Genomic DNA, 15,779 nt, shown 5'->3' with positions numbered 1-15,779 from the left:
ACCTAGCCAACCCAAAACCCTAGCAAGTCCCAGCCCAAACCGCTCTAGAAACCCAACCCAAATCCCGCGCTAGGCCCAACCTGCCCGGCCCAGCTAAACCTAGCAACCCAGAAGTCGGCCCAGCCCAGCTCTCCTTTACCTCATCCTGCACCGGCCCAAGCGTCGCGGCCTAGCTCCCCTCCTTTTCCCGCTCGTGGCCCACCTTCCCTTTTCCCCATTGACGGCCCAGCCCTTCCTCCGCACTCGGCCCAGCTCTCGCGCGGCCCGGCTCCCTCCCTGATCTAGTCCAGCCCACGCCCGTAGCCCCTCCCTCTCTTTCTCTAGCACACGGGCCCCGCGCGTCAGCGCCTTCCCCTTCCTCCCACTCGCCTTTCCCCTCCTCTGTTTCGTTCCGCTCGAGCGCCTCGCCGCGCTGTGGGCCATCTCGCCCGAGCCCGCTTGCACGTCGCCCGCTCACCCACGCCTCGTCGCGTCCCGCTGACACGCCAGTCCCACCTGTCGTCCCCGTCCTCCCTGCGCTCGCGCAACGGCCCAGCCGTGATCTCCGCCCGTGAACCTCGCTGGTTTCCTATTCCGAGCGCTGCCCGAACGCCGCCGCGCAACGTCATCGCCGGCCTCCCTGCGATGACCCTCCGACCGACCCAGTGCACGGTAAGCACCCCCAAGCCCCCACCGTCCTTTTGCGCTAGACGTTTTCACATGTGGCGCACCCAAGGAGCCCCCGCACCGCTCGCCGGCGATGTCCCGCCGCGCAGACCCGCCACCGCCATGGCGCGCACCGTTCCAAGCCCTGCAGAACCCCACTAACCCCCCAGGTGGATTACGCACGTTGCGTACTCCACCCACAACCAAACCACAGGCCGAACCGAGCCCTGGAGCGCCGGATTGGCAAACTCCGTCGACCCGCTACCGTGCGCCGCCGCCGCTCCCGCGCCCAACCTTTCCTGGCCGCGCGATCCAGATCGAGCGGCCCAAAATAGATCCAGCCCAAGTCAACTCAGGCAGATAATGGTCAGCGGCAGCCCCTTTTGCAAAAGAACCCCGGCAGTTTCCAGTAATCAACCCACAGTCCGTCCAGTTCAAAAGTATTTACAGTTTTGCCCTTTTCTTTACATTTTAGACCCTGAGCTTTCGTAAAATCGTGCCCGCCGTCCCTGGACGTGAGGTTTTGCAGTCTAAACCCTGTGTCTATCCTTTAATTACATATAGGCCCCTGCTTTTTGCACAGAAACCCCTGGAAACTCTGTTTTTCTTATAGTTTAGCCCCTAGATCTTGTTTTAAGCCTAGATTTCGCGTTCTAGCTCCGTTTTAGGAGTTCTTTATGTCCATGCGATCGTTGTAACGCGTAGAATAGTTCTAGATCAGTTTTCTTTGCTATTTTTATGTATTGTTGTGTTGTTTCTTAGCTTTTGCTTTTGTTTGCATGTATGTGTATGTGCTAGACTTGTTTTGGCGTTGCGATCGTGAGTAGACGTTGATCCATCTGAGGAGTACCAGGAGCCATCTTCAGAGCAGTTTGAGCAGTAGGAGAACTTTGAGGAAGGCAAGTATAACGTGAACACCACCTATCACTTTTAAATATATTTTCATACTGCATTTTAATATTGTATACCCATAAGGATTTTCCTAGCCACTTTATATCCTTTATATATATCCCTTGGGTTGCATTTTGGTTAGTTGTGCTAGGTGCCGCGCTATAACACACTTGGTCCTTTTTAATTAATTTGTTAATATTCTTATGAAACTTAATTCTGGAGCCGACCCTCTGTGGTTTGTGCGTCCTTAAAATATGTTTTGTTAGAAACATGGTTTAGGGGGCCAGCACGGTGCTTAGTGCTTGGTTGGCCACTCTCCCTAAGGACCAGTTCATAGAGCGACAAACCTGGGACAACAACACTACCACAAGACTGGAATGGGACGGTCTTGGCTTACTAATTAGGTCTTTTTGGTTTGGAGTAACTTACCTGCGGGGCAAGGGTGGTAAGCTTCAATGGTCCCTGCTCCACCGGCTTGGTCTGTGCTATGTGTCTTGTACCCCCGTGAGGTGGGCCCCATCGTCGCTGATCCAACTCTTCGCGGTTACGCCTTACCAACGAGATTCTTTGTAACGACCTCGTAGTGTGCTTGCTAGCCATCTCACCTAAGGAAGTGTGATGAACAACTAGCGTAGCTCACAACTTGTGGGTAAAGATGTGCAACCTCTGCAGAGTGTAAAACTGGTATACTAGCCGCACTCACAGTTATGAGTGGCCCAGATCCTCCTTTTGATTAGTGGGGTTATCTCCTTTTGATTAAGGGGGTTCCCCGGGTGGTTTGGTTTGGTTCGGTTTGGTTCTCACTAGTTCATAATTAATTTGATTAATTCCTATGTAACTAGGTTTATGGTAATTCATCCACTTGTAGTAATTAGCTTTAATAAAATTTTGCCAAAATTAAAAGCTAATGTAGTTGAGTCAACCAACCTTAGAACCTCATAGTTTGTGTTATACTTGTTGAGTACAAGTTGTGTACTCACTCTTGCCTACTCTACTCTTTTCCTATTGTTCTCTTTGGGGACACCCTACTGCTGCTCAGTTCCCAGCGACGCGGAGAAGTTCACCCGGAGCTACCAGGAGTACGAGGACTTCTAGGCTGTCATCTCCGAGTTGACGTCCCTGTGGCGCCGAGCTTCTGAGAGTTCCGTACCTGCTGGGGAGGCCGGTACTGCTGCTGCTGGTACTGCTGGGGCGGCTGGAGGCGAGGACGAGTGTTGCTGCCGGAAGCAACAAGGACAATCTTCCTCTTCTTGTCCTCCATCTCCAGGTACTTGCACTCCGTGTTGAGCGCACTGTCAACCAGATGGTTGAAGTCGTCGAAGCGGAGGTTGAGCAGCGCGTACTGGAGGTAGTCCTCAAGACCCTCCATGAAGTGCTCCTGCTTCTTGCGGTCATCCGCAACATCGGCAGGGGCGTAGCGAGCTAGCTGAAGAAAGCGATCACGATACTCCGTGACCGACATAGTTCCCTGAAGTGACAAAGACAGATAGATATCGAAAGATTAACTCAAGATTCATAAGGATAGAACAAGGGGCATTAGCTCAAAGAAACCGCTGAATGATTATATCTGAGATTACCTGCTTCAGTGCAAGGAACTCCTTCTGCTTCATCTTCATAACGCCCGCGGGGACGTTGTGGCTGCGGAACCGCTCTCGGAACTGGAGCCAAGTAAGAGCCTCGCGGTCCTGAACTAGGTGGGACTCCCACTAGTCCAAAGCTGCCCCTCGCAGCTGTCCTGCTGCGTACAGAACTCGCTCCCTGATCATCGCACTGGGCGATGTCCAGCTGACGCTCCACTGCACGGAGCCAGTCGTCAGCCTGAAGAGGGTCGGACGTGTGAGAAAACGTCGGCGGGTGACCCCTCAGGAACTCAGCACGCCTGTCGCGAGGCTGCGGTGGTGGAAGGAGGCGGAGGCTGAGTGTGAGCCTGCTGAAGAGCCTGAACAGTGTTGTTCAGGGTGGCCATCATCTGCATCTGGAGCTGGAAGTACTGCTCCGGAGTCAAAGGTGGCGGCATCGGGATCCCGGTCCCCTGGGTGTTCTGACCCTGGTTGTTCTGCCCCTGCTGGTCAGAACCACGCCTGGTGTTCACCATCTGATTTTGCACAAAGATTTACCGAGTAAGGATATTGCAGGAATAAGTTCAGATGGATATGATAACTCTTTGCGGAAAAAGACTCAGCCATGATAAAGTAGACAGGATAGAGTGGACTGTTTTACCCCCAACGATCTAACTCATTTTATTAGTTAGTTAACTTTATTATAAGAGTGATTTTCTTTAAACAAATATAAACTACTAAGCTATGCAATCATTCAAAAATCCAAATCAAACATGTAGCATAATAACAAGCAGACAATTTTCACAACTTAGCCGAGTTTAACATACGACTCAACTAACACAACGCGTCGCAGAACGTGCTATCATATTATTATGAAAGGGTCACCTAGCTAGTACTCATGGTGGTTAGATGACTGATTCAGGCCAAAATCTACGAAAACTATTCTTTAGAGAGAAAAATCAAGGCAAGAAGGGTAAAAAGTCATAGAAGTCAAGGGGTATAATAGTAAAATAGTTTATGCAGGCAAGGATTGGAGAGAAGAAGTCCTAGAACTCGACCAGTTCTATCTAGGCTTCGTCCTACAGTCGATACGGCTTTGATACCACTCTGTAACACCCGGTTCTAAGGACATAAACCGAGCAATCATATACGTGCCAGGATCAAGTCACACGTATATACAACAGAATGAACAATATATCATAGCACATATCACAAATAAGACATAATAACCGAAATACGAATGTTATTTATTACATTAATGACAAAATGTCTGATACAGTGGAAGCGAAGTACAAATACGAATAAAACTCTCCGAAGCTGAGCAGGGTGCCACAGGGACGACGCGGCGCGGGCGGCTGCAGGCGCTGGCGTGTGGGCCCGGGGAGTGTGGGAGCGGGACGTGCATTGCGAGCGAGGGGCGACGCGCGGTCTGTGACGCGTGGGCTGAGCGCGGAGTGCGGAGGTGAGCGGGAGGGAGTGGGCAGGCTGGGCCGGGCGGAGGGAAAGAGGGTAGCGGACCTCTGCGGCTGGGCCAGAGAAGGAGGTGGGCCGCGGTGGAGGGAGGAAAACAGCGGACCGGGCTGGGCCCAGGTCGAGGGTTGGGTTGATGGGCTTCCGGGATGGGGTTTGGGTTGGGTCTAGTTGGCTTGTTGGGTTTGGATTCCTTTTCTAATTTCTTTCCTTTTCTAAATCTAACTCAAACAAAGTTTGAATTCAAATATAAATTTGAATTCAAACCACACTCAAATAATTAAAACCATGCACCAGCATGAATGCAACACCAAAATTTAAACCTATGATAAAATTTTAATTACTTAAGGAACAAAATTTAGAATAAATGCAAGTCTAACACAATAAACCTTAGAAAATTAATTAGAGCCAATTAAATTTATTATAAATTGCTGAAAATTAAATTAGGGTGTTACATGTGATTAGTGTATATCCTTGAGTTGGGTTGAGAGAGTGAATGCTTGAGAGCACTATAGAGCACAGCAAACCTTGAGCACTTGAGATTAGCCGTGATTTGTGTGATTCGCATTTGTTACTCTTGGAGGTGAAGCCTCCTAGACGGCTAGGCGTCGCTGGTTAGGTCCCAAGGATTGTGGTGAGCAGCGGCAAGTTTGTTGCAGCACCGATCTTGTGCCACGAGGGCGCATGGTCATATAGTGGAAGGAGGAAATAGCTTGACCTTGGGGTCGATATAAGCTTCCTCAACGGAGAGTAGGATTCACATGTGGGTGCACGGGGTGAATCTAAACTTCGGTAAAACAAATCCTTGTGTTCATTGCTGTAACACCCTAATTTAAATTTCAGCATTTATTAATAAATTTAATTGCCTTTATTTAATTTTCTAAGGTTTATTGTGTTAGACTTGCATTTAATCTAAAATTTTGTTCCTCAAGTAATTAAAATTTTATCATAGGTTTAAAAAAAAATTTGTGTTGCATTCATGCTGGTGCATATTTTTATTTGAGTGTGGTTTGAATTCAAATTTGTATTTGAATTCAAACTTTGTTTGAATTAGAAATAGAAGAGAAGAAGAAATAGAAAAGGAACCCAAACCCAAAACAACCCAACCCAAACCCCATCCCGGAAGCCCACCAACTCAACCCAGGCCCAGCTCACTTTTCCCCTCTCCCCGCGGCCCAGTTTGTTTCCCTCTCGGGCCGACCCAGCCTCTCCCCACGGCCCACTTCCCCGCGGCCCGACGCCTCCACCCACTCAGCGGCCCTCTTCCCCGCTCGCTCAACCCAGACGGCCCAGTGCTCCCCTTTCCGCTCCAGACCGCGTCGCCGCGCGCCGTTGTACCTCTGACACCGCGGCCCCAGTAGTCAGCACCTTCCCCTTCCTTCCGCTCGCCCTGTTTCTTCTCTGTTTCGCTCCGCTCGAGCACCTCACCGCGCTATGGGCCCTTCCGCCCGAGTCCGACCTCCGAGAGCCCACCTGCAGGAATCCCCCTCACCGCGCTTCGCACGCGCATCCCGGAATCCCGATCAGTCCCGCGTTGATTTCGGATCGAGAACGGACCCAATCAAGTGCGCAACGGCCGCGCCTTGATTTCCGCTAGCCCGCACGCCGAGGATCGCTCCCAGCCCTATTTGAGCGTAGTCCGCACCTCTCCTAAACTCCTGGATCCACCCACAGCCCCCATCCCTAACCCTAGCCGCGCGTCAGCCATCGGAGCTTTGCATGATCATCGCCGCAGGTGAACTGGCACTGCCACTTTTCCTCGCCGCTGGCACGATTCAACCTTTGCTGACCCTTCTGGATCCTCCGCAGGGGCTCCGCAAGCACACCCGTAGGGCCCAGACGACCGGAGGAGCACACCGTCACCTCCATCACCGGGCTCTGCTCGTACGCCGCCGCTCGATCCCGGCGCCGACGTCACTGCATGGCTACACAACCCAAATTTGAGGTTCGGTAAGCACCCTTAAACCCTTCCCGTCCTCCTGCGCAAGGAATCTAGTCCCGTAGCCCACACCCGAGGCCTGAAGCGGCACTCCGGTGTTCCGCCGCCGCTCGCACTGCAGTCTGCAGGGTTACACCACCGCGCACGAGCCTTGTTTTGGCTCCGCACCCGCACGCAGACGCAGCCCGGCCCCAGCTTGAACCCAATAGAGCGCGAACACTAGTTCGCCGGCGAACCCCACAGTTCAGCGCCGCCCCCCACCGTGGCAAGCTCCTACCAGGCCCCAATCCATTGTTTTGTGGCCTCAGGTGGCTTGCGCATGCCGCCTAGATGCCTCTAGAGCCCAGCCCCGCTCGAATCCTCCACGGGAAGGCCGAGTTTGGCTTGCGCCGGCGATCCCCCGCCGCGGAAACCCTGTCCCCAGCGACCAGCGCCGCCGCCCCCTTGCAAACGCGCCCTGACCACCCGATCTTGAACCGACGGGTCAGATTAGATCCAAAAGCGCAACCCCGCTGAACCGTCAGATCGAGATCCGACGATCCGGATCCAAAGATACCGGTTCGGCTGGTACCTTTTGCTAAAGAGACCCTGCCCTTTTTGGAATTCAACCCGCAGTCCAGACTTAGTCAAAAATAATCCTACTTAGGTCCTGTTTTTAACGTTTTGGCCCCTGAGCTTTTCCCTATTAGAACCCGCCGTCCAGGCCTGCCATTTTTGCATGTTAGACCCTGGAACTAAGGTTTATTTACGTTTAGGCCCTCGGTTTTTGCAGAAAACGCCCTGGAACTTAGTTTTTCTCGCAGATAAGCCCCTAGACCTTGTTTCATGCCTAGTTTATGCGTTTTAGCTCCGTTTTAAGCGTTCTTTATGTCCACGCGATCGTTGTGATGCGTAGAATAGCTTTAGACTAGTTTAGTGTGCTGTTTTTATGTATTGATGTATTGTTTCTTAGCTTTTGTTAGTGTTTGCTTGTATGCTTATTATTGTGCATTGTTTTGGCCATGTGTTCGTGAGTAGACGCTGAGTTACCGGAGGAGCCCCAGTACTAGTACCCGGGGCAGCCGTCTTCTGAGCACTTTGAGCAGCAGCAGGAGCAGTACGAGGAAGGCAAGTATAACATGAACAACCTATCACTTTTAAATACAATTTCATACTGCATTTTAATACTGTATGCCTATAAGGATTTCCTAGCCACTTTATATCCTTTATATATATCCTTGGGTTGCATTTTGGTTAGTTGTGCTAGGTTGCTGTGCTATAACACACTCTGGTCCTTTTAATTAATTTGATTAATGGTTTACTTGAACTTAATTCTGAGAGTGGCCCTCTGTGTGGATGAGTGGCTCACGTCTCGTTAAAAGATGGTTTTTGTAGAAACATGGTTTAGGGGGCCAGCACGGTGCTTAGTGCCTGGTTGGCCACTCTCCATAAGGACCGGTTCATAGAGCGACAACCTGGGACAAGAGCGCTACCACAAGGCTAGAATGGGATAGACTTGGCTTACTAATTAGGTCTTTTTGGTTTCGAGTAACTTACCTGCGGGGCAAGAGTAGTAAGCTTCAATGGTCCCTGCTCCTCCGGCTGGTCTGTGCTTGGTTTGCGTACCTGTGCTTGTACCCCCGTGAGGTGGGCCCCATCGTCGCTGACCTAACGCTCGCGGTTACGCCTTACCAACGAGATTCTTTGTAACGGCCTCGTAGTGAGTCGCTAGTCATCTCACCTAAGGAAGTGTGATGAACCTCTAGCGTAGCTCACGGCTTGTGGGTAAAGATGTGCAACCTCTGCAGAGTGTAAAACTGGTATACTAGCCGTGCTCACGGTTATGAGCGGCCCAGATCCTCCTTTTGATTAGTGGGGTTGTCTCCTTCCGACGAGGGAGGTGCCTCTCGGGGTTACCTTGGTTTGGTTTGGTTCTCAGTAGTATCATGATTAAATTTGACTAATTACTATGTAACTGGGTTAATGGTAATTCATCAACTCATAGTAAAATAGCTTTAATAAAATTTTGCCAACCCTTAAAAGCTAATGCAGTCAGTCAGCCAACCTTAGAGCCTCATAGTTTGTGTTATACTTGTTGAGTACAAGTTGTGTACTCACTCTTGCCTCTTCTCTACTTTTTCCTCTTGGCTACGCTACTGCTGCTCAGTTCCTGCCGACACGAGGGAGTTCGTTCAGCGCTACCAGGACTACGAGGACTTCTAGGTGTTCGTCTCCCAGTCGACGTCCCTGTGGCGCCTTGCTCAGCTTCGGAGAGTTTTATTCGTATTTGTACTTCGCTTCCGCTGTATCAGACATTTTGTCATTAATGTAATAAATAACATTCGTATTCGCTTTATTATGTCTTTTTACGTGATATGTGCTATGATATACAGTTCATTCTGTTGTATATACGTGTGACTTGATCCTGGCACGTATATGATTGCTCGGTTTATGTTCTTTTATAAACCGGGTGTTACAGAGTGGTATCAGAGCCGTATCGACTGTAGGACGAAGCCTAGATAAAACTGGTCGAGTTTTAGGACTTCATCTCTCCAATCCTTGCCTGCTGAAACTATTTTACTATTATACCCCTTGAATTCTATGACTTTTACTCGTCTTGCCTTGATTTCTCTCTCTGAAGAATAGTTTCTGTAGATTTTGGCCTGAATCAGTCATCTGACCACCATGATTATTAGCTAGGTGACCCCTTTATAATAATACGATAGCACGTTCTGCGACGCGTTGTGTTAGTCGAGTCGTATGTTAAACTCGGCTAAGTTGTGAAAAAAATTGTCTGCTTGTTATTATGCTACATGTTTGATTTGGATTTTTGAATGATTGCATAGCTTAGTAGTTTAAATTTGTTTAGAGAAAATCCCTCTTATGTTAAAGTTAACTAATTAATAAAATGAGTTAGATCGTTGGGGGTAAAACAATCCATTCTATCCTGTCTACTTTATCATGGCTGAGTCTTTTTTCCGCAAAGAGTTATCATATCCATCTGAATTTATTCCTGCAATATCCTCCAAAATCAGATGGTGAACACCAGGCGTGGTTCTGACCAGCAGGGGCAGAACAACCAGGGTCAGAACACCCTGGGGACCGGGATCCCGATGCCTCCGCCTTTGACTCGGGAGCAGTACTTCCAGCTCCAGATGCAGATGATGGCCACCCTGAACAACACTGTTCAGGCTCTTCAGCAGGCTCACACTCAGCCTCCGCCTCCTCCACCGCCACAGCCTCGCGACAGGCGTGCCGAGTTCCTGAGGGATCACCCGCCGACGTTCTCTCACACGTCTGACCCTCTTCAGGCTGACGACTGGCTCCATGCAGTGGAGCGTCAGCTGGACATCGCCCAGTGCGATGATCGGGAGAGAGTCATGTATGCAGCAGGACAGCTGCGAGGGGCTGCTTTGGACTGGTGGGAGTCCCACCCAGTTCACGACCGCGAGGCTCTCACTTGGCTCCAGTTCCGAGAGCGGTTCCGCAGCCACAACGTCCCCGCGGGCGTTATGAAGATGAAACAGAAGGAGTTCCTTGCACTGAAGCAGGTAATCTTAAAAATAATCATTCCGCGGTTTCTTTTGAGCTAATGCCCCCTTGTTCTATCCTTTTGAATCTTGAGTTAATCTTTCGATATCTATCTGTTTTTGTCACTTCAGGGGACTATGTCGGTCACGGAGTATCGTGATCGTTTTCTTTAGCTGGCTCGCTACGCCCCTGCCGATGTTGCGGATGACCGCAAGAAGCAGGAGCACTTCACGGAGGGCCTTGAGGACTACCTCCAGTACACGCTGCTCAACCTCCGCTTCGACGACTTCAACCATCTGGTTGACAGCGCGCTCAACACTGAGCGCAAGCACTTGGAGATGGAGGACAAGAAGAGGAAGATTGTCCCCGTTGCTTCCGGCAGCAACACTCGTCCACGCCTCCAGCAGCCTCAGCAGTACCAGTAGCCTCAGTACCGGCCTCCTCAGCAGTACTAGCAGAGGCCCCCGTAGCAGTACCCGCCTCGACAGTAGTAGGCAGGTCAGGGCCCGAGGTTACCGGCACCTCCAGCTCGTGCTCCACCCGCTCCACCGGCACCGCAGGCTCCACGTCCGGCAGCCCTACCGGACAGCAGGCTCAGGGACCCCCTCGCGTCTGCTTTCACTGCGGCCAGCCGGGGCACTACGCCAATGCTTGCCCCCGGAAGGCGCAGGCGGGACAGCAGGGGCGCCGAGCTCAGCCCAGGGCACCACTTCAGGGCAGAGTGAACCACGTGACGGCCGAGTCAGCGGCCGAGGCTCCCAATGTGGTTATTGGTACGTTCATGGTTAATTCATATCCAGCTACAGTGCTTTTCGATACTGGTGCTACGCATTCCTTCATTACTCAGTCTTTTGTCGAGCATCATGGTATTCATACTAGCACATTAAAGAGGTGCCTGTTAGTATCTTCACCGGGAGGACAGTTGAGGTCTCACACTTACTGCCCGAGAGTCAGTGTTTCCTTGAGGGGAGTGGAGTTCTGTACTGATCTGATGGTGCTAGACACCAAGGGCATTGATGTCATTCTGGGAATGGAGACTCTGGCCAAGTGGGGAGTCCGGATAGATTGTGCTCAGAGGACAGTCTTGCTATCAGCTTCCAGTGGCCAAGAGGTTGTTATCAGTGCAGTAGAGCCCTCTGGATTTCTTCATCAGATGGAGGCTAGACCCATGGACGGTATTCGCGTGGTGTCCGAATTCCCGGATGTCTTTTCGGATGATCTGCCAGGTATGCCGCCTGAACGCGCTATTGAGTTTTGTATTGATCTCTTGCCTGGCACAACCCCTATTGCAAAGCGGCCCTACCGTATGGCACCTATAGAGCATGAAGAGGTCAAGAAAACTATTGATGAGTTGCTAGCCAAGGGCTATATCCGTCGCAGCTTCTCTCCTTGGGCTTTTCCATTATTGCTGGTAGATAAGAAGGATGGCTCGAAGAGGATGTGTGTGGATTATCGGGAGCTGAATGCAGTCACTATCAAGAACAAGCATCCACTGCCCCGTATTGAGGATCTCTTTGATTTGCTTCGAGGTGCTCGTATATTCTCGAAGATTGATCTTCGTTCGGGTTATTTTCAACTGAGGATCCGTCCTGGGGATATTCCGAAGACGGCATTCACCTGCAAGTACGGGCTATATGAGTACACGGTCATGTCCTTCGGCTTGACTAATGCCCCGGCTTTCTTCATGCACTTGATGAACATGGTTTTCATGGACTATCTGGATGTCTTTGTGGTGATCTTCATCGATGATATTCTGATTTTCTCCAAGACAGAAGAAGAGCATGAGGAGCATCTGAGACTCGTATTGCAGAGATTGAGAGAGCATCAGCTGTATGCCAAGTTCAGCAAGTGCGAGTTCTGGATTGACGAGGTTCCATTCCTCGGTCATGTTATCTCTCAGGGAGGCATTGCTGTTGATCCGAGCAAGGTGAAGGATGTGCTCGAGTGGGAGACACCGCAGACAGTAAAGGAAGTCAGGTCATTCTTGGGCTTAGCTGGATATTATCAGAGGTTCATTGAGAATTTCTCCAAGATCGCGAAGCATTTGACTTCTTTGCTGGAGAAAAATGTGGCTTTCGTGTGGACTGATGAGCGTCAGAGGGCCTTTGATGAGCTGAAGAAAAGGTTGACTACGGCGCCAGTCCTGACTCTGCCAGACCAGACGAAAAGATTCACGGTGTATTGTGATGCTTCGAAGGATGGTCTTGGGTGTGTCCTGATGCAGGAGTGCAGAGTGATTGCTTATGCTTCACGGCAGTTACGTCGGCATGAGCTGAATTATCCCACCCATGATCTTGAGTTAGCCGCAGTTGTGCATGCTCTGAAGATTTGGAGGCATTACTTGTATGGGCAGCGGTGTGATATCTACACGGATCACAAGAGCCTCAAGTACATTTTCACGCAGAATGAGCTGAACATGCGGCAGAGAAGATGGCTAGAGTTGGTCAAGGATTATGATCTGGAGATTCACTATCATCCGGGCAAGGCCAATGTTGTAGCAGATGCTCTGAGCAGAAGAAGTTATGTCAACATGGCCGTGGCTTTCCAGATGCCTCCAGAGTTATGTGAGGAGATCGAGCAGTTGAGTCTGGGCTTCTTGCATCATACTTCCAGTGCAGCATTCGAGGCAGTACCGACTCTAGAGGCAGAGATCGGGCAGCATCAGAAAGATGATGAGAACCTGCAGGAGATCCGTGAGTTGATCAAGAAGGGCAAGGCTCCTCATTTCAGAGAGGATGATCAGGGTACTTTGTGGTACAAGAACTGGATCTGCGTGCCTGATGTGCATGATCTCCGGAAGTTGATTCTGAGTGAGGCCCATGATACAGCTTACTCTATTCATCCGGGCAGCACGAAGATGTATTATGATCTGAAGGAACGTTTCTGGTGGTATGGGATGAAGCATTCAGTGGCAGAGTACGTGGCTATTTGTGACACCTGTCAGCGTGTCAAGGCTGAGCATCAGAGGCCAGCAGGTCTGTTACAGCCTTTGAAGATTCCAGAGTGGAAATGGGAGGAAATCACTATGGACTTCATTGTTGGATTGCCTCATACTCAGAAAGGGTACAACTCCATTTGGGTAGTAGTGGATCGTCTGACGAAAGTTACTCACTTCATTCCAGTGAACACTACTTACTCCAGTGCTAGACTTGCAGAGTTGTACATCTCTCGGATTGTCTGCTTGCATGGTGTGCCCAAGAAGATCATATCTAACAGAGGGTCTCAGTTCACTTCTCGGTTCTGGGAGCAGCTTCATGATTTGTTGGATACGAAGCTGCGCTTCAGTACGGCTTATCACCCTCAGACAAATGGGTAGACAGAGAGAACCAACCAAGTGTTGGAGGATATGCTGAGAGCTTGTGCCATTCAGTACGGTACTAGTTGGGATAAGTGCCTGTCATATGCTGAGTTCTCATATAACAACAGCTATCAGGCCAGTCTGAAGAAGTCACCCTTTGAGGCATTGTATGGCAGAAAGTGCAGAACTCCTCTCTATTGGGATCAGATTGGTGAGAAGCAGCTCTTTGGCCCTGAGATCATAGATGATGCAGAGCAGATGGTCCAGGCTGTGCGAGAAAATCTGAGGATTGCACAGAGCAGACAGAAGAGCTATGCTGATGGCAAACGGAGAGACCTGACTTTTAGTGTTGGTGATTATGTGTACCTGAAGGTGTCTCCAATGAGAGGAATCCGCAGATTTAATGTCAAGGGGAAGTTAGCACCTCGGTATGTGGGGCCATTCAAGGTGCTAGAGCGGAAAGGCGAAGTTGCTTATCGCCTGGAGTTACCTCTCAGCCTCTCGGGAGTTCATGATGTCTTCCATATATCTCAGCTGAAGAGGTGTTTGCGAGTACCCGAGGAGCATGCACCGCTGGGTGGAGTAGATGTGCAGGGAGATCTGACTTTTATCGAGCATCCGGTGAAGATTCTGGAGACATCAGAGAGGGTTACTCGGAACAAGCGCATCAAGATGTGCAGAGTTCAGTGGAGTCATCACAGTGAAGCTGAGGCAACATGGGAGCGAGAAGATGAGCTAAAGAAGACGTATCCAGATCTCTTTGCTAGCCAGCCCAGCTAAATCTCAGGGACGAGATTTCTTTAAGGGGGTAGGGTCTGTAACACCCTAATTTAAATTTCAGCATTTATTAATAAATTTAATTGGCTTTATTTAATTTTCTAAGGTTTATTGTGTTAGACTTGCATTTAATCTAAAATTTTGTTCCTTAAGTAATTAAAATTTTATCATATGTTTAAAAAAAATTTGTGTTGCATTCATGCTGGTGCATATTTTTATTTGAGTGTGGTTTGAATTCAAATTTGTATTTGAATTCAAACTTTGTTTGAATTAGAAATAGAAGAGAAGAAGAAATAGAAAAGGAACCCAAACCCAAAACAACCCAACCCAAACCCCATCCCGGAAGCCCACCAACTCAACCTAGGCCCAGCTCTCTTTTCCCCTCTCCCCGCGGCCCAGTTTGTTTCCCTCTCGGGCCGACCCAGCCTCTCCCCGTGGCCCACTTCCCCGCGGCCCGACGCCTCCACCCGCTCAGCGGCCCACTTCCCCGCTCGCTTAACCCAGACGGCCCAGTGCTCCCCTTTCCGCTCCAGGCCGCGTCGCCGCGCGCCGTTGTACCTCTGACACCACGGCCCCAGTAGTCAGCACCTTCCCCTTCCTTCCGCTCGCCCTGTTTCTTCTCTGTTTCGCTCCGCTCGAGCACCTCACCGCGCTGTGGGCCCTTCCGCCCGAGTCCGACCTCCGAGAGCCCACCTGCAGGAATCCCCCTCACTGCGCTTCGCACGCGCATCCCGGAATCCCGATCAGTCCCGCGTTGATTTCGGATCGAGAACGGACCCAATCAAGTGCGCAACGGCCGCGCCTTGATTTCCGCTAGCCCGCACGCCGAGGATCGCTCCCAGCCCTATTTGAGCGTAGTCCGCACCTCTCCTAAACCCCTGGATCCACCCACAGCCCCCATCCCTAACCCTAGCCACGCGTCAGCCATCGGAGCTTTGCACGATCATCGCCGTAGGTGAACTGGCGTTGCCACTTTTCCTCGCCACTGGCACGATTCAACCTTTGCTGACCCTTCTGGATCCTCCGCAGGGGCTCCGCAAGCACACCCGTAGGGCCCAGACGACCGGAGGAGCACGCCGTCACCTCCATCACCGGGCTCTGCTTGTACGCCGCCGCTCGATCCCGGCGCCGACGTCACTGCACGGCTACACAACCCAAATTTGAGCTTCGGTAAGCACCCTTAAACCCTTCCCGTCCTCCTGCGCTAGGAATCTAGTCCCGTAGCTCACACCCGAGGTCTGAAGCGGCACTCCGGTGTTCCGCCGCCGCTCGCACTGCAGTCTCGCCGTGGCGAGACCCCTGCAGGGTTACACCACCGCGCACGAGCCTTGTTTTGGCTCCGCACCCACACGCAGACGCAGCCCGGCCCCAGCCTGAACCCAATAGAGCGCGAACACTAGTTCGCCGGCGAACCCCACAGTTCAGCGCCGCCCCCCGCCATGGCAAGCTCCTACCAGGCCCCAATCCATTGTTTTGTGGCCTCAGGTGGCTTGCGCATGCCGCCTAGATGCCTCTAGACCCCAGCCCCGCTCGAATCCTCCACGAGAAGGCCGAGTTTGGCTTGCGCCGGCGATCCCCCGCCGCGGAAACCCTGTCCCCAGCGACCAGCGCCGCCGCCCCCTTGCAAACGCGCCCTGACCACCCGATCTTGAACCGACGGGTCAGATTAGATCCAAAAGCGCAACTCCGC

The sequence above is a fragment of the Panicum virgatum genome, chromosome 1N (genome assembly GCF_016808335.1).
Source record: "Panicum virgatum strain AP13 chromosome 1N, P.virgatum_v5, whole genome shotgun sequence".
NCBI lineage: Eukaryota > Viridiplantae > Streptophyta > Magnoliopsida > Poales > Poaceae > Panicum > Panicum virgatum.
The sequence above is the reverse complement of the archived record's forward strand: the minus strand, read 5'-3'. Positions refer to the sequence as shown.